Consider the following 24559-nt stretch of genomic DNA (forward strand, 5'->3'; position numbering starts at 1 on the left):
TTCTAGGAAGGACATTATACGTGCTCCACATTCTGGGCTTCCAGAAGGAATGATATAATGAAATCACTATTAATTGGAAGAGGCAGAGTGCTTCCCAGATTCACATTCTAAATAGCAAAGTTATTGAAGGATTGTACCTTTTAAAGAAAGAATTAAAGCGATAGAAGAGGAGTGGTGAACAAAGAAAACTTTGGCAGTTATTTTCAGGGAGCAGTTACATGGAACACAGTAGCCATGAATCTCAGTACACAAATTCAGGTGTGCAAGAACAAAATTTACATTTTTATAAAACCCAGCTTCTGTTTGAGGTACCGTTCTTGGAGGAAGACAAAATTTAATCTCAGTCAGGTTGGACTTTGCCCTGCACTTCTGCCTCCTCCTTTTTCAAGGCTACTCTGACTTGTGTGAAAGTGACATTCCAAATATTTAACAACCCATAGGACAAGGTCACCGACTGTGGTAGGAGCCTTAAAGACGACCCCCAATTATTTTCACCTCCTAGTTATTATACCCTGTGTAATCTCTCTCCCAATGAATAGGGATTACCTGTGTCATCAGTAGGATACTTCAGGAATGATGGAGTGTGTCTTTGAAGGCTAAGTAATAAAAGACACTATAGCTCTGCCTTGCTCTCTCTTAGGTCACTCATTCTGGGGAAGGCAGATGCCATGTCATTGAAGACATCCAAGCAGCTTCACAGAGAGCTCCACAAGGTGAGGAACTGAGGCCTCCTCCAGCTTGCCAGCTATGTGAGTGACACATCTTAGGATTGGTCCCCCTGTGCCAGTCAAGACTGCAGACCCAGCTGACCTCGTGACTACAAACTCATGATATACCATGAGCCAGAATAGCCCAGCTAAGCTGCTCCCGAATTCCTGACCCACAGAAACGCTGTGAGACAACAAATAGTTATTACTGCTTTAAGCTGCCAATTTTTGGAGTAAAGTGTCATGCAACATGAGATAACTAATATACCAACCAGTCAGAAAGGATGCAGATGCCAGGTTTAGCGCTTATGTGGCATCCTGGAGGTTCCTCTGCCATCCCAGGCATTAATCCTTTAGTTTGGGGAGGGTAGGTCATTCTGGGTAAATGCCTATCAATGAATATAAAGTACTTTGATAATTTATCAACCACTACAGCCATACCAGTTATATATGAGTCACGCTTATGTAGTCTCAAGGCATTGGGAAGCCTGCCTAGTCTCCCAGTTAGCAATACAGCCCTTGCTTCTCTCCACAAGCGCCTCCGGGTCCTGTGGCTCTCCTGACTACCTTTGGATCACATGGGAATTTGAGATTCCCTCCCTAGGCATACCTTCCAACCTTTTTTTTACTGGGTGCTCTCACCTCCTTGAGGTTCTGACTGGATATATGGCTTTGTCCTTGGGAACCACCAAATTCTGCTTTTATCAGCTCCCCTTGAGTATTCTCTTCCTCTCTACCCCTCCTGCCTCTACTCCCCAGCCCTGTGAGAACAATATTTTAGTCTCAGGGAAAGTTCCCCCACATCCCCAGTGCTTTATTCCCTAGGCGCTGTCTTATTTGTGATTTATCCAGAGGCACCTACTTGTATCCTCTTTGGTGGGTTTTGGAAACCAAACCCAGAAAGATGAGGTTCCTGCCCTCCCAGTTTTCTCCCCAGATACTCTCTTCTTCTGAGACAAAGATTCAGGGCAGGATCTGGAGGAGGATAAGGAAAGTTTCACTCTCAGAAAGACAGACAGAAACAGAGAGAGACACATGGAGAAAGAGAATATCACTTCTTACCTCAAAAATTTTATCCCACTACCTTGCCTCTAGAGAAATTAATATCTGGCCACTGTTGTACTGGCTGGGACATGATTATTTCATCAAAGTTTAACAGGCTCTAATTATAGCCATTTGCTCTAATTCCATGGTGATAAAGCAGCCCCTTGGTTTGCTTTTCTAAGTACCTAGTTACCTCAAGGGAGATACTTTGCTCACAAAGCCTATATGTACTAGTCATGTTTTATATCTCTTTCCTAGAGAAATCCTTGCCTGACTTCCCCAAATCAGGATTAGGTGGCCTGCTCATATGCTCCAGTATTCCCTGCATTTCCGTTTCCCTAAAAGCACTTATTCCACTGTATTACAATCATTACTTACTTGTCTATCTTGAGACTCTACGTTTTATTTGACACCTGTGTGTCATGTTCATGATCTGTTCCCAGATACTCAATAAGTATTTGTGGAAAGACAGAAGCTCTATTAGAAAAGTGCTCACCAATCTGGGGCTTTATGAACCAGTAAACTTTCAAGGGCAAAGGTAAGGGGACTGATATTACAGTTGCCAACTTTTTATTTTGCTAAGTGAGTACATTAGAAGTAACAACCACAATTTAGCTTCACATCATTCCATCTTAAAACTGCTATTTTAACACTGAAAGAATATTAAGGATTCACTAAAGAACAGTTCCTGAGAAGTAAATTTAACTTTTTACCAGGGACCAGTGACAACTTCTACCTGAATGACAGATACATTTGAGAACTGCTGCCAACTTCTTAAATCCCTTCCTACTCTCAGATAAGGTAAGGCAGTTCGAAATGGTAATTCACTTATTTTCAAGGTGGAACTTCTAGTTGCTTTTTTTTAAAGAAGCACTCCCTAATAGCTAAAAATTATTTCCTATCCTTATTATCTATGGCTTTAAAGAAAAAAAAAGTCATTGAACATCGTGGCACATGATTCTCAGCTGGGACTCATTACCCTCTTCAAGATTTTTTACTCTTTCCCAGTGAATCTCGGAAGGAGTGAACATATTGGAAAGTAAAACTACCGTAATTTTGTTTATTTTAAAAATATGTTTGCGGAAGGGTTGCTCCAGTCTGATGTAAGAAAAAAAAATAAAATTATAGTTGAATTATCACATGCTGCAAAACATTTCATCCAAATTTATTTTGGATATATCTCTTGTCTCATAAATTCAGCAAAATTCATTATGGTTAAATTTTACAGTAAAGCAGAGTAAATGTATTATTTGTGTCTTATTTCACAAATCACAAAAATTCTTCATCTCATTGATAAAACTGAATATATAAAGAGCATTTTCATTGGAACTGGAGGAGAAGGTACTGTTGTCTCTGCAAATAGATGTGGTATCGAAAAAAGGCAAAGACAATAAAGACAACACAGAAGCAGTGTTTCTGTTTTAAATTTCACTTATTTTGAGAATCCATGGGATAAATTACAGCATCCTTTGGGAAAGCAGAGCCATTAAAATTAGGAGATGGAGAAGATGAAATCAATGATGATGTAATCTAGACCCTTGATGACACAGGGCGGACTCCCTTAAAGATCTCTCCTGTATGCTGTGTGTGTTGTAATGCTTCAGGCCAGGAGAAGTTTCTGAATCTGATTTGTGCCTTCACAAATCTATGCTTTCTCTCTATTTTTATTTTACTTTGTATAGTGACTTCCTTGCTGTCCTTAGTAAGAAAAAAAAGGAGGCCTTAATAATCTGGTTTTAGTCTATTTTTTTCTTACAATAGTAATACTGAAAGCAAAAGCATGTTATTTTCTATTATAAAACAATTTTGCAGGTAAATTTCACAGCTAAAATCCAGCCTCTCAATAAAATAGTAGATCAAACAATATCCCTGTGCAGGAATTAAAATTAGTAATCTCATGAATTACAGATCTCCATACTGTAAATTCTCAGAGGAATTATGCTTTTTGTTTGTGTTTTTTGCCTCATTGGAATTCGTTGAAAATAAAAGAGTCTACGGCATTTAACTGTAGTTTGAGATATATAACATGTTAAGTCAAACTTGTGAAAACTAATCTATCTTAATGTATTGGTTGCCCCAATTATGATACCACCTAACATAAAATGTAAGGAATAAATTCATTTAGTAGCTAGAAATGGTATTTATGATTATTATCCTTAATCTAGCCTGATTCAATATGAGTAGAGGACATAAGACGTCGGATTTGCACTATATATTTAAAACAATGGGAAATAGTCTTGCAGGTTTTCACTTACTTCATAAATAGCTAGTAAAACCTTTAACCATTAATTCTGAACAAAAGTTTTCCCATTCTAAAATGCTAGAAAATTAGAAACAAAATAAAATTATGTTGATATTTTTTGAGAAGTGTTGATGATAACAGTTAGATATTTTTGAACTATCAAGAGCTAAATTTAGATTATCACTTATGAAAGTAGTTATAATTGGCAGCATAACATCAATAAGTAGATACTTTAGTGTCAACACAGACAAGATTATCAACCTGAGCTGCATGCTAAGCACAATTAACTAAAAAACAAAAGTTCAACCAGAGTACATTGGTCTGATTTTGAGAGTTCTTTTCCAAAAAATTACAGTCACATAAGAGCAGTTATATGAAATTAACTTAGATAGGCAATTTTTTTCTAATTAGAAAAGATGAAGAATTTTTTAATTTAAGGAAGAAAAAGTATGTATTACTCAATAAAATATAAAAACTTTTTGCTGGAAGACTCAGGTACCTGAGTTTCTGAAATGTATCTGAGTTACCAGTGGCCAAACCTATGAGGAGACATAGATTTTGTTTGTTTGTTTGTTTTTAAAATATTTTATTTATTTATTTTTGACTTCATTGGGTCTTCATTGCTGCACGCGGGCTTTCTCTAGTTGTGGTGAGCTGGGGCTACTCTTTGTTGCAGTGCACAGCCTTCTCATTGTGGTGGCTTCTCTTGTTGCGGAGCACGGGTTCTAGGCACACAGGCTCAGTAGTTGTGGCTTGCAGTCTCTAGAGCACTGGCTCAGCAGTTGTGGCGCATGGGCTTAGTTGCTCCATGGCATGTGGGATCTTCCTGGATCAGGGATTGAACCGGTGTCCCCTGCATTGGCAGGCGGATTCTTAACCACTGTACCACCAGGGAAGTCCCTGTTTGTTTTTTGAGAGTAATGGATATGTTTATTATCTTGATTGCAGTGATGATTTCACAACTGTGAATGTCAAAACTATTCAAATGGTATTTTATATACATTCAGTTTATTGTATTATAAATGAATTATACCTCAGGCTGTCTGAAAATGGAATAAGAACTACATGAAATTCTTTAGATTCTTCTTGAGGAGACATAAGTTTTTGAAGAAATTGTCACTAAAGGAATAAAAGCCAAGTGAATTGTAACTATGCAAATAAAGATCTGAATAAATATATGACACAAATATAAGGACATGACATTTCTCACAGTTACTGCCCCCAAAAAAGAACTCTACTAAATACTTGTTTTTTTCAATTGCAGTCAATATACTAAAACACTGATATTCCTTGGAATTCTAAAACTTTGACTTCATTTCTGGCTTTACAAATTATTAATAATATAACTTTATGTAAGTCCCTGATATCTCATTTGATAGAAAATAATAATACCTACCTCAGAGGTTATTTAGAAAATTAAATGTGATAATTGCTGTGAAAGCATAGCACAATACCTGACATGAATACAATAAATTTTAAGTGGTTAAAAATAATCAGTCTGCTAGTGGGAAGCAGCCGCATAGCACAGGGAGATCAGCTTGGTGCTTTGTGACCACCTAGAGGGGTGGGATAGGGAGGGTGGGAGGGAGGGAGATGCAAGAGGGAAGAGATATGGAGACATATGTATATGTATAACTGATTCACTTTGTTATAAAGCAGAAACTGACACACCATTGTAAAGCAATTTTACTCTAATAAAGATGTTAAAAATTTTTTTTAAAATAGGGCTTTCCTGGTGAAGCAGTGGTTGAGAGTCCGCCTGCCGATGCAGGGGACATGGGTTCGTGGCCCAGTCCGGGAAGATCCCACATGCCGCGGAGCGGCTGGGCCCATGAGCTGTGGCCGCTGAGCCTGTGCGTCCAGAGCCTGTGCTCCGCAAGGGGAGAGGCCACAGCAGTGAGAGGCCCGCGTACCGCAAAAAAAAAATAATAATAATAAAATGAATAAACAAAAAATAAAATAAATAATCACTCTGATGAAGTCATCATTTCATAGACTAGTTCTATTTTCTTTTCCATTCATCATTCAGTTCTAGTACAGGATAATGTAGCAAACTGTGTAATATTTCCTTAATGACAGTTAAATGGAAGCCTGATATAGATTTGAAAATAATATCTTGGAGGAAGCAAAGGTAATTTTTATTTTTTACATTTTTATGCACACTTTACTAATCCATCTACTTTAAATTTGTAAAATCTGCAGGCAACTGTCTTGAATTTTTAACAAAATATCCAAGAAGCCCAAATGGTTTCTTAAATTTATAAAATAAGCAACTACCTACTCGAAACAAACTTATGAAGATGTGGAATGCAATGAGATTATAATCACACCTGTCTCACATCTTTTCCCACACATAACCTAAAATTGAACCTCTTTAACCCATAAAAACACTGCTGATAAACCCTGCTAACATACAGTATTTCTTTTTCTCTTCTCTTTGGAATTTCTCCTTGATATCCTTAGGGAAAAAGCCAAGATATGAGTATCATTTAATATAATTTTAATTTTGTTTTATTTTTTTCAGCTTTAAAAGGAAATGAAAGCAATTTTCAAGAAATGAACATATGGGATATTTTTATGGGGGCTAATATAATGCTAGTTCAAATAGCTTGTGTTTTAAAAATCTAATGTATTTCTTCCAGCCCATCACTCATCATCCTAACCCTATTCCTCATTACTTACCTACATAGGATATAAAATAGGTGGGGATATAAGAATTGGTTTCCCATAGTTGGAAACAAAAATGTAATTTTTAATCCTTTAATAGTAAGTGAAGCACCAATAGCTTGAACAATAACTTCTGGAAATTCTGGAAAACTTTTCCTGTGACACAGGTCTATTCTCATACCACTAACAGCCATAATGAAAATCTTCAAATAACAACTTACATCACAAGGTAATCATATTGACCAAAAATACAGGTCAGTTGTGGGAATGTCTGAAAGAGGGAAAATAGGACTAAGAAAGTTTCCTATAACTCCCCTGATTTAGAATTCTAACATATACATGTGAAATAAAAATTATTCAAGAATGAGAAGAGAGACATACATTTCTCTTTACACATTTTTTTAAAATAAATTTATTTATTTATTTATATTTTGGCCGCGTGGGTCTTGGTTGCTGCGCGCGGGCTTTCTCTAGTTGTGGCAAGCAGGGGCTACTCTTCATTGTGGTGCACAGGCTTCTCATTGCGGTGGCTTCTCTTGTTGCGTGGCACCAGCTCTAGGCGCGTGGGCTTCAGTAGTTGTGGCTCATGGGCTCTAGAGTGCAAGCTCAGTATTTGAGGCGTATGGGCTTAGTTTCTCTGTGGAATGTGGGATCTTCCCAGACCAGGGGTCGAACCTGTGTCTCCTGAATTGGCAGGCGGATTTTTTTTTTTTTTTTTTTTTTTTTTTGGTACACGGGGCCCTCACTGCAGTGGCCTCTCCCGTTGCGGAGCACAGGCTGCAGACGCGCAGGCTCAGCGGCCATGGCTCACGGGCCCAGCCACTCCGCGGCATGTGGGATCTTCCCGGACTGGGGCACGAGCCCGTGTCCCCTGCATCGGCAGGCAGACTCTCAACCACTGCGCCACCAGGGAAGTTCTCTCTTTACACTTTTCACATTTCACTACGTCATTTGGGATACCTGTCATTCACTCGAATTTACTGAGTAGACACCCCTACTGAGTAGACACTTTTGTTTGGAGGAACTGGGATAGGGATTGAAAGAAACCTTTTGAGTTCTTATCAAGAGAGCTGAAAAGATAAAGCAAACCTGTTAGTTTGCCTGTTTGTCATCTCTTCTCTCTTCCCATAATCCTTGCTGAGTGAGCATGGGGTCACATGACAGCTCACACACACACACACACACACACACACACACACACACACACACACACCATTCACCCCACCAGATAGACACAGCCGAGGCTGATTGGATCAATTGTAGGCACCTGACTCAAGCTGAGCCAATCAGATTCATCTTCCAGGCATTTGGAATTAGGACTTAGGAATTCTTGTCACAACTTCGGAACATTTAGAGAGATCACCCAAAGCTGACCCTAGTGGCCATGTTTGGGCTAGTATAAGTGAAACAGGGAGATGTGCTCCATAGAGAAAAAGTAGTGATTGAGGTGCATACAAGGATGAAGAAATGAGAGTCTCTGTGGCCCTGGAGAGAGAGAATAGAGAGAATGAAGTCAGCAGCCTTGGATTTTGATGGCATTCTCTTTCCTTGTTCCATTCTCTCATAAAACTTGCCCTTGAGTTTTTAAATAGTGTTTTACCCTTTAAATAAGTTCCCCATCATTACTTAGCTAGTTTCAGTGAGTCTCTGTTCCTTACAACCAATGACTAAGGTAGGAAGTGAGCTGTTCCCTAGCCTCACTTTGAAAACAAAGTTTTGCAGAGATATACTGTTACAGAGTTACTCTTATTAACTTGGTAGAATGCTGTGTGTGACAGTTTGGATCTTTTGTTCTTGTTTTCAAAAAATTAGTATGTATTTTATGTAAACTTAAAGATACCAAACAAAAGCATAAATTTCATAAATCAAGGCACTAACATAATGTGAAAATAAGAGAAGTATCATTTGACTGTATTTTTAAAATATGATTACAAATAGGGTCCGGCTTTACACTTAAAAGTTCTTTTATAATATTTAAATTTTGCATATATATGAAATGTCTAAGTCTTGACTGTTCATTTTCCAGTCTCTCTTACCTTTTATTATAATCTTGGTTTTTCCCTTTTGTATTAATTTTACTTTTCTTTTTTTAATTATTTATTTTTTTGACTGGATTGGGTCTTCGTTGCTGCATATGGGCTTCCTCTAGTTGTGGCGAGTGGGGGCTACCCTTCATTGCGGTGGCTTCTCTTGTTGCGGAGCACGGGTTCTAGGCATGCGGGCTTCAGTAGTTGTGGCACATGGGCTCAGTAGTTGTGGCTTGCAGGCTGTAGAGCACAGGCTCAGTAGTTGTGGCACACAGGCTTAGTTGCTCCGCAGCATGTGGGATCTTCCTGGGCCAGGGCTTGAACCCATGTCCCCTGCATTGGCAGGCAGATTCTTAACCACTGTGCCACCAGGGAAGTCCCTGTATTAATTTTAGTTAGATTTTTATTTTTATCAAATGTACATACATAGTTTTTATTAAGGCAAATTTTACTGAAAGAATTATAATAATGCCAATCCTCCTCTCCCAAACCAAACACTGAATTTTTCTAAAAATTTGTTTTCTCTAGTATTTTCATATTTCTAAATAACATATTTTACTGCTATCTCTGTGTAGCAATGTTATTTTTCCCACTGCCTCCATTCCCGTTCCCCAGTCCTTCCTATACAGGGTTTACTTTATTCTGATTGTCTAAATATATTTTGTCACTCTAGGTCAAGTAGAACAAAAAAGGATATTTTGCACAAGTAGGACACTGCAACTACTCGTTCCTTCCTGTACAAGCCTTTATTTTTTCCTGGAATTAGTAACTGCCTAAAGTTTTCATTTGTCAGTTTTTTTTTTTTTTCATTTGCCTAAATTTACTGTAGTTTTTCAGTACTGTTTTTCAAGTGTTGAATTATCAATTTCTTCTTCCTTTGCTTTTATTTTTCTTATATCTCCCTGTTCCAATCTGGACTGGTATCTACACATTTTAGTTCTGGGGAATTTTCTTGTGTAATTCTATAGATGATTTCATTCTCTCTGTTTTCTTGTTTGGAAATTGGATCTTTTGTTGGATCCTCTAAGTTCTTTACTTTTCATCTCTTGTTTCCCATCTGCTTGATCTTTTTGTTCTATCAGCTGGGAAATTTCTTCAATATTATCTTCCAAATCTCCTACTGAATTGTTAATTTTGCCTATCTTATTTTTTATTTCCAATAGTTTTTCTTATTCTCTGTTCTGTTTTTATAGCATGTTTGTTCTTGTTTTATGCTTGTAATAATCATCTGTTATTTCTTTGAGAATATTCCTTAAAGTATGTTTTACCACTTTTACTGTGTCTATTTTCTTTATGTAATTTATTTTCTCTTTATCTAGTCCAATGTCTGTCTTTCTTGTTGAGGACTGTCCTCAAATGTCTTATGATGCTTAATTGTCTGTTTCATATTTAAGCATAAGAGCCTAGAATGCCATAGGGAAGCACAATATGTTTGTGAATAAGGTGCCTCAACTGTATAATGATTGGTAATGAACCTCCTTTTCTTTTTTCATTGGAATCTCTCAGTCATCTGTTTCAATAGGTATTTTCTTTGGGGTCATTTGCTTCTCCAGAGAAGTATTCTCTTTTTTTTTTTTTTTTTTTTTGCGGTACGCGGGCCTCTCACTGTTGTGGTCTCTCCCGTTGTGGAGCACAGGCTCCGGACGCGCAGGCTCAGCGGCCATGGCTCACGGGCCTAGCTGCTCCGTGGCATGTGGGATCCTCCCGGACCGGGGCACGAACCTGTGTCCCCTGCATTGGCAGGCGGACTCTCAACCACTGTGCCACCAGGGAAGCCCGAGAAGTATTCTCTTATTCTCCCACATGGGAGGGTACATACCTCAATCCTATGTTCCAGGAACAGGTAGAGAAGGGTAGCTAGAGTCTTACCAATCAGTACAAAAATTTGGACTTAGTCATTTTGGCTTCAGCCCCATTTCCCATACTGACTAGTGTCCAGAGCTTCTTAGATGTGGTATTTCATCTAGAAGCTAAAATATTGGTACTCTTCAAGTTAGAAGATGGGAAGAACATAAAGAAAGATTTACTTAGAGGTGTGGGCAGTAGATGAAATCCAAGGGTCTAGCCACTTTCAACCACTCTCCTTGTTCTCAGCATTGAGCTTCACTACCACCTCCCCCAGTGCCTTGTGCTTCCATGTCCTAAACCTTTCCAGGTTTCTGTAGGGAAAATTAGACTAAAAAGAGAACAGGGAGAAGGAGAAAGGGGAGAAGAGGAGGAAGAAAAAGAGAAGAAGGAGATGAAGGAGAAGAAATGTGTTTCTCATGGATAACCGTTTGTCTAGGCACCCAGGTTATAGCTTCCTTTATTGAACACCACTATCCATCTGCTTTTCATCTCCCAAAGAATTCTGTTGAAATTCCTCATCATATCTTCCTTCTTTTTTTTTGTTATATATTTTTTGTCTCTTTTTACTCCTTTACTTACTTTATTGGGGCTTCAGGAGAATGAGGAAATAGAGGCATGTTCAATCACAAGTTTTCTCCTTACTTCATGTAGAATAAATTCAGATTCCCTTCTAAAAGATGCTTCTGCTCATTGCTCTTGCCCGGTCCTGAGTTTATCCCCAGGGCATAATACTTTAGGGATTTCAACCTGAAAAAAATAGCCTGAAGAATTTTCCTGAATTTACATAGAGAAACTTCAACTATAATGTCCTATAGCTTCTCACCCAAAAGCATAGTATTAGCTAATCAACAGGAAAAAAACACACCATAATAGTGGAAGCCACAGTTAGCAGAGTTGTGAATTTTGAGGCAGTGAACTCGCAGGCTCAATGAGTGGAACAGTGATTCAGTTAATTTGATCAATCTGAGTGGTGGAACTCTAGGGACATCCCCAGAGGAGGAGAATGCCATGTGTTTGCCACTGATCTTATGAAATGTGGGTCTGCTCTTTAAACTGCAACCTTAAAAATACAGTACAGAATTTTAGTTTACTAAAGTTACTCTCGACCACTGGGAGCCACCTGGACTTCTACACATTGGCCAAAGCTTTCAAATTACTTTATCAGAGTCTGAGAAAAGTATGATTGTAAATTATTTGCTAATGTAAGTATTCAGATTAGTTAGGAAGATAGCTTAGTTTAATTTACCAAAGCCTGTCCTTTCTTCTTAATTTCACCCTGCTTCTGCCACTGTATTGTAGATGCAGGCAAATATTCTTATGGTCCTTGAAAAAGCATTGTGCAACTTTAGGCTTAGGTCATTCTTTTAGAAAAACTTATACTGACTTTTTAAGTCTCCAAAATCCTCATACACATGAATTTCCACCCGCTATTTTCTTTTTTAGATGTCACATAGTGTAGTTTGATGGCCATTAAATGAAGAATAAGAAAAGTTTTAGATATAGCCATAGTTTCTAATTTCTATGAGTATGAATTTCCCAGGAAAAAATATGTGAAAGTGCCTTGTAAATTATAAAGAAATTTGTATAATCCATTCCACCATTTTTAGTTTTTCAAAGAACACTGAGTGATGATTCTGTTTAAAATGGTAAGGAATAAACATTTAATCATTATAATAAAAAGAATTTCAGTGGATTAATTTGATGGGCCTACCTTTTAATTATTATGACTACATAAAAGAAAAATACCCTAAGGCCTTCTCCAAGTTACACATTTTCCCTGTAACTAACTATAGTGTTTGTCATATGCTGAATTATGCCCCCCACCCCAAATTTATATTCTGAAGCTCAATCCAGTACCTCAGAATTGACTGTATTTGGAGATAGGACCTTTAAGGAGGTAATTAAGTTAAAATGGGTTTGTTAGGGTGGACCCTAATCCAATAGGACTGGTGTCCTTACAAGAAGAAGAGATTAAGACACAGAGGGAAAACCAGGTGAAGGCAGGGAGAAGGTCACAACCCACAAGCCAAGGAGAGAGGCCTCAGAAGAAACAAGCCTGCAGACAACTTGATCTTGGACTTCTAGCATCCAGAATTGTGACAGAGTAATTTTCTGTTGTTTAAGCCACTCAGTCTGTGACATTTTGTTATATCAGCACTAGAAAACAAATACACTGTTTAAGGCAAAAAAAAAAAGAGAAATGTAAGGCCACAGCACACGTTGTCCCAGGATAATATATAGTCCTTCTTAGAAATTTTACTAATATACAGAAGGCAATTTTTCCAGAAACATGAGAAGTGTGGTAATTTTATTAATTTAATGTTGTTTTTCACATTATTCTTAATTGTGTTTATTTTAGTTTAAATTCTACTAATAGGTAAGTTGGCAGTGTTTTGTATTGCACTGGCCAAAAAGTTTGTTCAGTTTTAAATAAAAATAAAAAACATTTTTCATTTTCACCAAGAATTTTACTGAACAGTGTATTCACTAACCGAACAAACTTTTTGGCTAACCCAATACCTCAGGAATAAAACTGCTGTATACTCATACATTCAGTAGCAGCATCAAAACACATGTGGGATTTGCTTTGGGTTTTTTTTTTCTGTCATACCAAATAAATTTACTGGACGAAAAGCTCAAATATAGCTAGTATGCAAGCCATTCTGTTGGCTTGCATATATATTTCATTTTATATATTAAATATATATATATTTATATATATACATATATAGTCAATAAATTACAAATGTAAATAATAGAGAGTAACAAGAATGGTATCTTGGCATATCCCATTAATAGAATGCCCTTATGAAGTATGATGGTTACTTTTTTCATAGTTAAGTAAAACAGTAAAAAGATTTGGAATGTCTACAAAGGACTAGGCAGGAGATACAAACTTAGAAGTCACTGTTTTTGAAAAACAAGGTAGTTTCTCATTTATATTTAAGACAACTTGAATTTTTGAAACTGTATTGTAGTTCTGATATTTTCATTATTAATATTTAGCTTATTATTTATTGATAAGTCAATGAAAATATTTGTAATGTCTAAATAATTTACTAATATCCTCTTACTTGTTCCAAATTATGAATCATAAGAAAGAGGACAAGTGTATTTTATTTACCCAATATAACAAATGCTAAATACTATCTCCCTGAATATTGAAATACAATCTCCCTGCATATTCTTTACCCCAGGGTGTTACCAGAGTAGTGCCCTAGGGTAAAGAGTATGAAGGGAGATTATATTTTACGTAAATAGTATGGAGTAAAAAGAATATTATCTTGGCATATCCCTGTTAATGGAATGTCCTTATGAGGTATCCTAATTACTTTTTCATGGTTAAGGAAAACAGTAAAGAAGCCTTGGAACGTCATATATGAATCTGCATTATTTCTGCCATTTGGATGGTATTGCAGCACAGTGGAATTGCTTGAGCTGCAAGCAAGTTTTTTGGATTGAAAGGAGATATTCTCAAATCTAGAAAGTACCGTTTAGTATGTATAAAAATAAAATATGTACAAAAATAAAAAGGAGTTAACTTACTTTTAAAATAATGAACTCATAAGTCAAATATAAAATATGAACCTAAGAAAAGTAATAGTAATAAATGAGCAAAAGCTGTTTTCTGTAAACAGTGTATATTCTGATTTCTCTCTTGTTCCTATTTGTGAGTTGTTCGTGCTCCTAAAGGCAACCCCCGCACTTGATCACTAGATTCCCTGCCCTTTCTTCAAGTCAGCTTGTCATTTCGGCAATTCTTCCTTTTCCATCGTTATTTCTCTTTTTTATGGATCGTAAGTACAAAACATGTTGTAGTTTCTCCCATCAGACTTTTATAAACCTCTTTCCCCTGATATCTCTTATCAAGGACACAAATGACCTTCACCTTTCTAAAGCCAGTGGTTCATTTTCAGTCCTCATTTTACTTGAGCAGCATTTTAAACTGTGGCTTCCAGGGCATTCACTCTCTTGGTTTTCCTCCTACCCTACTGGCTGCTTTTTCTGAAACTCCTTTATTTGATCCTTCATATCTTTTTGACAAAGCAATGTTCGAATGCCCCAAAGCTACATCATTGAACATCTTCTCTATAATCTCATCCAGATACATAGCTTTAGATGCCATATATCTGCTGGTGACTTCTTAGTTTGTATCTCCCCTCCTAGATCTGCCTTCTGACTTCAGACTCATATATCTAACTACCTACTTGACATCCTTAACTGGATGTCTAAAAATCATCTCATACCTGACATGACTAAATGGAACTCCTGATATTACATTCTTCAATCTCCATCTAAGACAGCATCTCCCATAGTTTCTCCTTTATCAGTAATAGCAACTCCATCCTTTCAGGTGTTCAACCCAAAAAACCTTATAGTCTTTCATATCTCACATCCAACCTGTCAGCAAATCTTGTTGACTTTGCCTTTGAAATACATCCAGACTTTAACCACTTCTCACCACATCTGTGTCTCACCTGGATTATTGCAACTGCCTTCTTACTGGTTCCTGCTTAACCCCTTGCTCTCTTATAGTCAATATAAAAGTCCAAATGGGCCTTTTAAAAGATAAGTTAGATCACATCATTTTACTCAAACATCTTGCAACAGCTTCTGTTTCATTATAAAGATAAGACCTTACAGCAAGCTGCTCTTCTAATACCTTCCTATTCTATTGCATGTTAATCCTCCATCCCCCTCCTCTAGCCCCATTGGCCGCCTTGTTCTGGCCTCTTGTTTATGAAACCTGCTAGAAATGGTACCACCTCAAGCTTTTGTACTTGCTTTTCATTCCGCCTAAAAAGATCGCTTCCCTGCATCCCCCTACCTTCCCACCATGTCCCTGTCCCCCACTCCCCAATCATTATGTGGATTATTCTTTCTGTTTCAAATCTTTGCTCCAATGTCACCTTCCTAGTGAGACCTTCCCCATTGACCCTATTTAGGGTAACTCTCCTTCTACCCAACTCTTGGCAATTAGCATACTTCTCTGTTATTCCATACCACTTCTCATCATCTGATGTGATGCATAGTTTTGCTTATTTCGTTTTGTATTCTCTGTCACCCTTCACTAGAATGTGAGCCCAGAAAGGAGGAATTATTGTCTGTTTTGTATTGCTTGTATCCTTACAGCCTAGAAGAGTTCCTGGTAGACCGTTAATAATTTTTTTAAATAAATTAATATACACGGTTATACTCTTTATTTTTTGCCTCTTCATAACTAGATTTTAAATAACCATAGTCTGCTTTTATTTTGATAAATTACAGCCAATTTATTTTGTATGTTTCTCTCTATTACCCATAATCTAGTCATAGATTTTCTTTTTAATCATAGGATAATAGATTTTTAGAACTAGAACGGACCTTTTAAGGTGAAGAAAATTATTTGGTCACAGTGGACTGTTATTGAACCTCTTTGGGCCTTAGTTTCTTTATCTGTAATTGAATAAGTCAAAGTCAGGTTGTAAATCCAGCTCAAGTTTTAAATCAATATTCAACTCGTATATCACAACACTAGGAAGGTTCATATTTAGTTTTTTGTGTGTGTGCAATATACCTGAAAGTCAATCACTTTTCACTAGAAATCATTTTCCATGAAGGAAAAATTCCTTCCAGTAGTTTGGGAGGGACAGAGGAGAGTGAGGGAGTTCAGGCTGGATGTCTTTATTTCGTTGGTAAATTGGGAAGTGAGATCTTCAACTAAAAATAAGAAGGATAAGAATAGGAATGGGCATTTGAACAGAATGGAAAAGATCAATGAGTGTGAACAGTAAGGTGGAGAATTTACTGAGTTACTTTTGTTAAATGTATATAAATCATGCAAATGCTTTTTCAAGGGAAAATCTATTGAGAGTGGCATGGACATAAATACACCAGATGTAAAATAGATAGCTAGTGGGAAGCAGCCGCATAGCACAGGGAGATCAGCTCAGTGCTTTGTGACCACCTAGAGGGGTGGGATAGAGAAGGTGGGAGGGAGACCAAGAGGGAGGAGATATGGGGATATATGTATACATATAGCTGATTCACTTTGTTATACAGCAGAAACTAACACAATATTATAAAGCAATTATACTCCAATAAAGATGTTAAAAAAATAGCAATAGGAAATTACAGCAGTTCTTTATAAGAAAAATACAAATTAAAATATTTTTAAAGATTTAAAGAGGGCTTCCCTGGTGGCGCAGTGGTTGAGAGTCCTACTGCCGATGCAGGAGACACGGGTTCGTGCCCCGGTCCGGGAAGATCCCACATGCCACGGAGTAGCTGGGCCCGTGAGCCATGGCCGCTGGACCTGCGCGTCCAGAGCCTGTGGTCCGCAACGGGAGAGGCCACAACAGTGAGAGGCCCGCGTACCGCAAAAAAAAAAAAAAAAAAAAAAAGATTTAAAGAAATAGTGCACCTAAGTAACTTTGATATCACTAAAAGAGCTTCATATTTTTTATTATTAACTATCTTCAAATTTTTAACATACTTTAGGTATCAAAAGTAAGATACTGAGCTTTTAATCTTATAAAATCTTTCATATGTTTTGACAATTACAGCTTTGGAGGGAATTGTACTTTCTGGGCCTTGGAAACAATTACAGTTTCTTGAAATTCTATTTAAAAAATTCTCCCATCTACCTATTCCCAAAATCTGAAATTATAAACATTTAATTCTCTACTATTCTAATTCTTTCATTGGTTAAGCAGTTTTTGAGAATCTCCTGCCTTTTTCATACTGCAGGGGATTGTAAGAAATAATAATGTATAAATATTGTTTTATGTGTCATGCTAGTAATTTGAGAAGGATTCTTATCTGGAACAACACTTAAATGTTTTCTTAACAAAACCCAGAAAGAATCTCTCCTTCAATCTCTCCTCACTCTCAATGTCCACTCAGTCTTCAAATAATATCAAATCTACCTTCTAAATATTTCTATCATATGTCTTCTCTTTTCCATGTCCATTACCACTACCAAGTTTACACCCTATTTATTTCCCACCTCAGAGACCACAAGGGCCTCCTAACTGCTTTCTCTGTTTTAGTCTTACCTCTTCAGTAACCTCCACATTGCAATTAGAATTTCCTTGTAAAACTTAAATCTGACATCATTCCCCTGATTAAAATCTCCACAAACTCTTTGTATCCCAACGATACTGAACCACTTGAATATTCTCTCAAAGATATCGATAATATAATCTCATGCTTCTGCTGCTGCAGTGCCCCTCCCTCCCCCTGTCCCACATTCTATGCCCAGCTAAATTCAACCCAGGCATCACCAAGGAACCCTTCCTTGAGCTATTCCATGACTGCCCCTCTCTGAATTAGAACTGTATGAGCCTCTTAAGTGCTTCCTTATCACTGTGTAAAAACCTATAACACTGTATGTATCATGCTGAATTTTCAATAACAGTTGACTTGGCTATCTCCCACATTTATTTCTGAGCAACCTATGGGCAAGAATCTGTCTTTGAACTTTGTATTCTCAACAGCTGTTGCAGTATCTAATAATAGACATTATTTAAATGTGAAACACTTTTCTTCTGGGAACTCTTCTATACTGCTTCTCTGAGGGGTAGTACTCAGACACATGGATGTTTGAGTCTCCATTAGGATTTGAGTCCTATTAGTCTCTCTAATACAATGTTTTGTCTATGGTCCTCAAAATTAACTTTAAGAAAGTTTCCTTCGTTTCTATAACTATAAATATAAAAGTACATAACTATTTATAAAATATAAATATATTTAAAATACATTATAAGATATAAATATATATCTCATATATATAGTGTAGAGCATAATAAAGACTTCTATAGGATGAGAAAAGAAGTTGCAAAATATTTTCAGTAAAAAATAATCTTAGAAAACTTTAAGTTAAAAAATATTTAAACCATAAAGATGCAGACGTAGAGAATGAGGATACTGGGAGGGGGAAGGGTAAGCTGGGACGAAGTGAGAGAGTGGCATGGACATATATACACTACCAAATGTAAAATAGATAGCTAGTGGGAAGCAGCCGCATAGCACAGGGAGATCAGCTCTGTGCTTTGTGACTACCTACAGGGGTGGGATAGGGAGGGTGGGAGGGAGACGCAAGAGGGAGGAGATATGGGGATATATGTATACATATAGCTGATTCACTTTGTTATACAGCAGAAACTAACACAATATTATAAAGCAATTATACTCCAATAAAGACGTTAAAAATAAATATATTTAAACCAGTTTCTTACTAAAGTAATTCTGAGAGACCTTTTTTTGCTTGGGTTAGATTCATTAAGGTTTAATTTACCTGCAGTAAAATTTACCCTTTTTAAATGTATAGTTCTACCATTTTTGACAAATGTACACAGTTGTCTAACCACTCCGTGACCAAGATATAGGACATTTTCCAGAGTAGCTATCATCAAAGAGACCACAAATAACAAATTTTGGCGAGAAAAGGGAACCCTAGTACACTGTTTGTGGGGATGTAAATTGGTGCAGCCACTATGGAAAACAGTATGGAGAGTCCTCAAAAAACTAAAAATAGAACTACATTGTGATCCAGCAATTCCACTTCTAGGTATATATTCGAAGAAAATGAGAACACTAACTCAAAAAGATACATGCACCCCAGTGTTCATAGCAGCATTGTTTACAATACCCAACATATAGAAAAACCTAAGTGTCCATTAACAGATGAATGGGTAAAGAAGATAGGTGATATATATACACACACACACACACACACACACACACACACACACACACACACACCTTGGAATATTACTCAGCCGTGAAAAATGAATGAAATTTTACCATTTGTAACATTGATACCCTAGAGGGTGTTATGCTTAGTGAAATAAGAGAGAGAAAGACAAATACTGTATGATATCACTTACATGTGGAATCTAAAAAATAAAACAAACAGATAAAACAGACTTACAGATATAGGGAACAAACTAATGATTACCAGTGGAAAGACGGAAAGGGGATTAAGAGGTACAAACTACCATTTATAAAATAAATACATAAGCTATAAGGACACATGGTACAGCACAGGGAATATAGTCAATATTTTATAACAATTTTAAATGGAGTATAATCTGTAAAAACATTGAATCAGGGCTTCCCTGGTGGCGCAGTGGTTGAGAGTCCGCCTGCCGATGCAGGGGACACGGGTTCGTGCCCCGGTCCGGGAGGATCCCACATGCCACGGAGCGGCTGGGCCCGTGAGCCATGGCCGCTGAGCCTGCGCGTCCGGAGCCTGTGCTCCACAACGGGAGAGGCCACAGCAGTGAGAGGCCCGCGTACCGCAACAAACAAACAAACAAACAAAAAAAAAAACATTGAATCACTGTGGTTTATACCTGAAACTAATATAGTATTGTAAAGCAACTATGCTTCAATTTTAAAAAAAATTTTAAAGATATAGAACATTCTTATAACTCCAAAAAGTTCTTCCATCTGTATTGCAGTCATTCCCTTCCCCCCAGCCTCAGCCCATGGCAAACATTAATCTTATTTCTGTCTCTATAATTTTGTCCCTTTCAGGATGGCATATAATCATACAGTTTGTAGCATTTTGTGTCTGATTTCTTTTACCTAACATAATGTTTTTAGATTCATCTTGATGTTGCATGTATCATGCATGTAATTAATTCCTTTTTATTGCTGAGTGGTATTAAATTACATACATGTACCACAACTTGTTTATCCTTTCAGTGATTGGTGGGTTGTTTACAGTTTTTATAGCATTAGGAACAGCACTGCTATGAATATTTGTGAACAGGTCTTTGTGTGGACATATATTTTCATTCCTCTTTGAGAGACATAGCTTGGTCATATGGTAATTGTTTGAAAAGACTATATAGCCTTTTCAAGCAGTTGAAAACAGTTGAAAATTAAATTTCCCCATTGGATTGCTTTTGTCAAAATCAACTAGACTATCCTGTTCTATTTATTTATGTGTTTATCTGTAGGCCAATGCCACACTGATTACTATAGCTTTATAGCTTTATGATCTTGAAATCAAGTCGTTGAGTCCCCCAGTTTTGTTCTTTTCCAGAATGATTTTGGCTACTCTGGATCCTTTGCATTTCCATAAAAATTTTAAAATCAGCTTGTTAATTCTAAAGAAAAGTCTGTTGGGATTTAGTTGGGATTTTGTTTAATCTAGAGGTAAATTTTGGGAGAATTGACATCTTAACAATATTGAGCTTCCAATCCATGAATTTGGTATTATTTGGGTGTTCTTTAACTTCTTTAATGTCTTGTAGTTTTCAGCATACAAATAAGTTACATTTTTAAAAGATATGTCCCAAAGTGTTTTATGTTTTTATGCTATTGTAAATGACTTCTTTTAATTTAAAATTGCAATTGATTGTTACTAGTATTTAGAAATATAATTGATATCCTATCTGCAGGTCTACTTACTCACTTATTAGTTCTAGTGACTTTTTTGTAGACTCTGTAGGATTTTCTAAATTGGCAATCATGTCATCTATGAATAAAGAAAGTTTTACTTCTTACTTTCTGATCTGGATTAATTGTATTTGTTTTTCCTGTTTTGTTTCACTGGCTGGAATCTCCAGGACAGTGCTGAACAGAAGTAGTGAAGGGAACATCCTTACCTTGTGGTGATTTTAGGGAGAGAACATTCATTCTTTCACCATTAAATATGATAGGTAACTCTAGGTTTTTTGTAAATTCCCTTTATCAGGTTGAAGGAGTCCCCTTCTATTCTTAGTTTGCTGAGAGATTTTATCATGACTGGATGTTGAATTTTGTCAAATTATTTTTTCATAGCTATTGAAAAGATCATATTGGTTTTCTTTTTCAGGCCATTAATGTTGTTAACTCTCATATCCTTTATAAGGTATGTGTTAAATCCCCAAGAGGAACAATGATACAGATTTCAACCACAGAGCCCTCTTTTTCATTGAATATTTTTTAGAACTAATGACCTATGGAACATACTGGGAAATGCTAATATAGAAAATAAATGTATAACATGGACGTAATCCTTTTTAGACCCATAGGATTATTAATGAGGTAACCAAGATAATGTAGAGAAAGCACTTAGCTTAATGCCAAGCACATAATAAATGCTCAAGAAATATTCAAAATTAAAAACTAATTCATATATTAATTTGAACATGAATTCTACATTTATTGTATGCTTACTCTTTCAAAGTCACTGTTAGTGATATTACAAATATTAACATGAAAATTAAGATGACTTTTTAAAAACATGATTAAGTAACTTTGGGTTTTTTTTTACCTGATAAGGAAAATGATGTACATTCTGTCAGAATTATAAAGAGCAATTGTTTTCACAGCTCAGATTCACCAGATTTTAACCTTACCCTGCAGAGAAGCCTGACTGAATTAAAAGGTGTTCCTCAACACCAACATGCTTAGTATTTTAAATGATTTTACAGGTTGGAAATAGCTTTTATGAAATTCCTTCCATGTGCCCATTATGCACGTAGGAAGGCTTCAATGGTGTGAGAAATCGTGGAGATCAATATCTGGGTTTAAGGGTCACTTGTTCCAAAGGGAGTAAAAACATTTCTGTGGACTCATGGAAAGCAGGTTATAATTGTTGAAAACACATACACACACACAATAGTCAATGCAGCCTTACCTTATATTTTATTTTGACTTGGAGAGTCCCAAACTTATTGTCTGTGCTGGTGTTATGTAGCCACAGATAATTTATTGATCTATCACAGACTGAGTTTTAATTTGCCTGGTGTGAAGGGCTTGTTCGTTTTAGTATAAGAATTCTCAGGAGAGAAGAAGAACCAGACAATTGGAAGTGACACACCAAATATCTCTTTCCTGTTACATGTTTTGCTTTACAACTAAGTAATTACAGGGATCTAATGATTTGCTGTCCCTGGGACAATAGTTTCCTGACCTTTCAGATAGCAGTTTATAATAATGCTTATATGTGGGTTTGATATTGCATGTTATTAAAAGAATCAGCAGGTCTAGACTGGAGTTTATTTTTTAAGTATATGGTAATGATGTGCTGTATCCCAAACAGAAGGGCATGCATGCCTACCTCAAAGCAGGAATAATTGGGTACCAGGAAGGAGCCATACTGCCTTTGCTATTCGGAAGGGAGGGAGGGTAGTGATGAAGAGAAAAGATTTGTCAGGGCTTCATCCCCTAGTTCTGGGAATGCATAAAGGAAACGTTATTTGGATCAATAAACATCTATGTACTTGTTCTGATTCTGCCTCGGAGTGATCATAAAGGCCAGGAGACCAGCCTTAAAATCAGGAAACCTAGGTTCAAGTCCCACTAATGCCACTTATTTTAGAAAATTTACTAATTTCTCTAAGCTTTCTCATTTGTAAAATTCTCATCTTCATCAATCTTAACTCATAGTTTTATGGTAAAACTACAAAGGTGACCTGCAAAATATTTTATAAGCTACAAAGCACTATAATATTGCTATCCCTTGCTCAAATGCAAGAACTTAGAAATAATTGCTGTGGTCATTTTTAATAACATTCAAAGAAAGAAAAAGGGCCAAATTGTTTTTTTGTTTTGAGGTGTTTTTTTTTAAGCCATGGTCTGTAAATGACTATAAATCTATTTCTTTGAAATATGTATCAATATTTTCTGAGTTATGTAGTTGATGTTATGAATCTATAGCTTCTTTTTTTTTGAATTTTTGAATTTTATTTTATTTTTTATACAGCAGGTTCTTATTAGTCATCAATTTTATACACATCAGTGTATACATGTCAATCCCATTCGCCCATTGACGTCTCAACAAATGACTCAATAACATTGTTATTTTCCATCCTTGTAGTTATTTGCACTTATAATCTAGCCCATTAGTATCTGGCAAGTCTCCCTGGGTCTTGAAAATAGTTATTATTTAGTGGCTTGTGATCACGACTTCAGTTAATTCCTTAAGAAACATAGAAGAAAGAATTGGAATTTATAAATTAGAAACCTCTCAGTTTAAAAAAATATCTATTTCCTCATATATTTCAATGTCATCTTTGGTCTTTCATCCTTGTAGCTACCTAAATGATCAGGTCACAAATGAGTTTGTCTAAAACAGAGGTTAAAAGTAAGTATTAACACTTCAATCTAATCATTAGTATAGTTGCAATATTCTTTTTATTTCTCATACTTAATATGTTTAATCAACATCTTTCTATGTCTTTTATTTTTCTGCGTAATTTTAGTGTATTTCTTTTGGCATCTCATTTGTTTTTGGTTTTTTTTTGCCCGCGCCATGTGGCATGCAGCATGTGGGATCTTAGTTCCCTAACCAGGGATCAAACCCGTGTCCCCTGCATTGGGAGCACGGAGTCTTATCCACTGGACCACCAGGGAAGTCCCTGGCATCTCATTTGAATCCTACAAGAATATCCTAATATACATTCAGTAGTCTTTAAAAACATTATTCCCTATGGACATCTTAGGGACACAGCCTTTTGAGTCTCTTTTAATGTTAGCTTCCAAGTACCATTATACTCCATGCCTGATTTCATGTATGAATATAAAATTCATAATTCTGTGTTCATCTGATTTCTAAGTAAATGCTTTTAAAGTGTTGCTATATTTTTAAAGTACTGTCATCAGAGCATTTCTATTGACCTCATGAAGCATTGACCCTTTTCATTGAATTAAGAACTCTTTAAGTAGGGTTCTCCTGAATTTATAAATATTATCTTAAGAAGATGCTTTACCAATCTCTTAAAACAGAGAACTACTTTTTGACTACCATGTTATTACATACTGGGCATACAAAATTATATATTTTTATTGCATAGTCGTGGATTTTAAAATTTAATAGTGAAATTTAATTAAATGACAGTGCATGGTTTCTATTAATGTTTTGGATAACTCATCTAATCAGTGAGATATTCTTAGACAAATGTTTTTATTTTTATTATGCCATATTAAAATGGTTAATGGTTAACTATAAGACGTATGCCAAAGGTTTCATCTAATAAATGTCTCACATAATTTCATTTGCTTTTGGTAAATGTGGCCACTCTTTCACTCTGTGTAATCTTTTA

The 24559-nt window shown here is 36.3% G+C and overlaps 1 long non-coding RNA gene across 1 annotated transcript in view; it reads left to right on the plus strand.

Moving 5' to 3' along the window:
- The first annotated feature begins 639 nt into the window (after window positions 1-639).
- LOC112407148 (uncharacterized) overlaps window positions 640-24559 on the plus strand; it is a 48251-nt gene continuing 24331 nt past the window's right edge. The window contains exons 1-2 of the long non-coding RNA XR_003004692.1: window positions 640-713; window positions 2468-2552. This is a non-coding gene — a long non-coding RNA (uncharacterized LOC112407148). The remainder of the gene's footprint in view (window positions 714-2467; window positions 2553-24559) is intronic.

This window comes from Neophocaena asiaeorientalis, unplaced genomic scaffold (assembly GCF_003031525.2).
Source record: "Neophocaena asiaeorientalis asiaeorientalis breed wild unplaced genomic scaffold, Neophocaena_asiaeorientalis_V1.1 scaffold496, whole genome shotgun sequence".
NCBI lineage: Eukaryota > Metazoa > Chordata > Mammalia > Artiodactyla > Phocoenidae > Neophocaena > Neophocaena asiaeorientalis.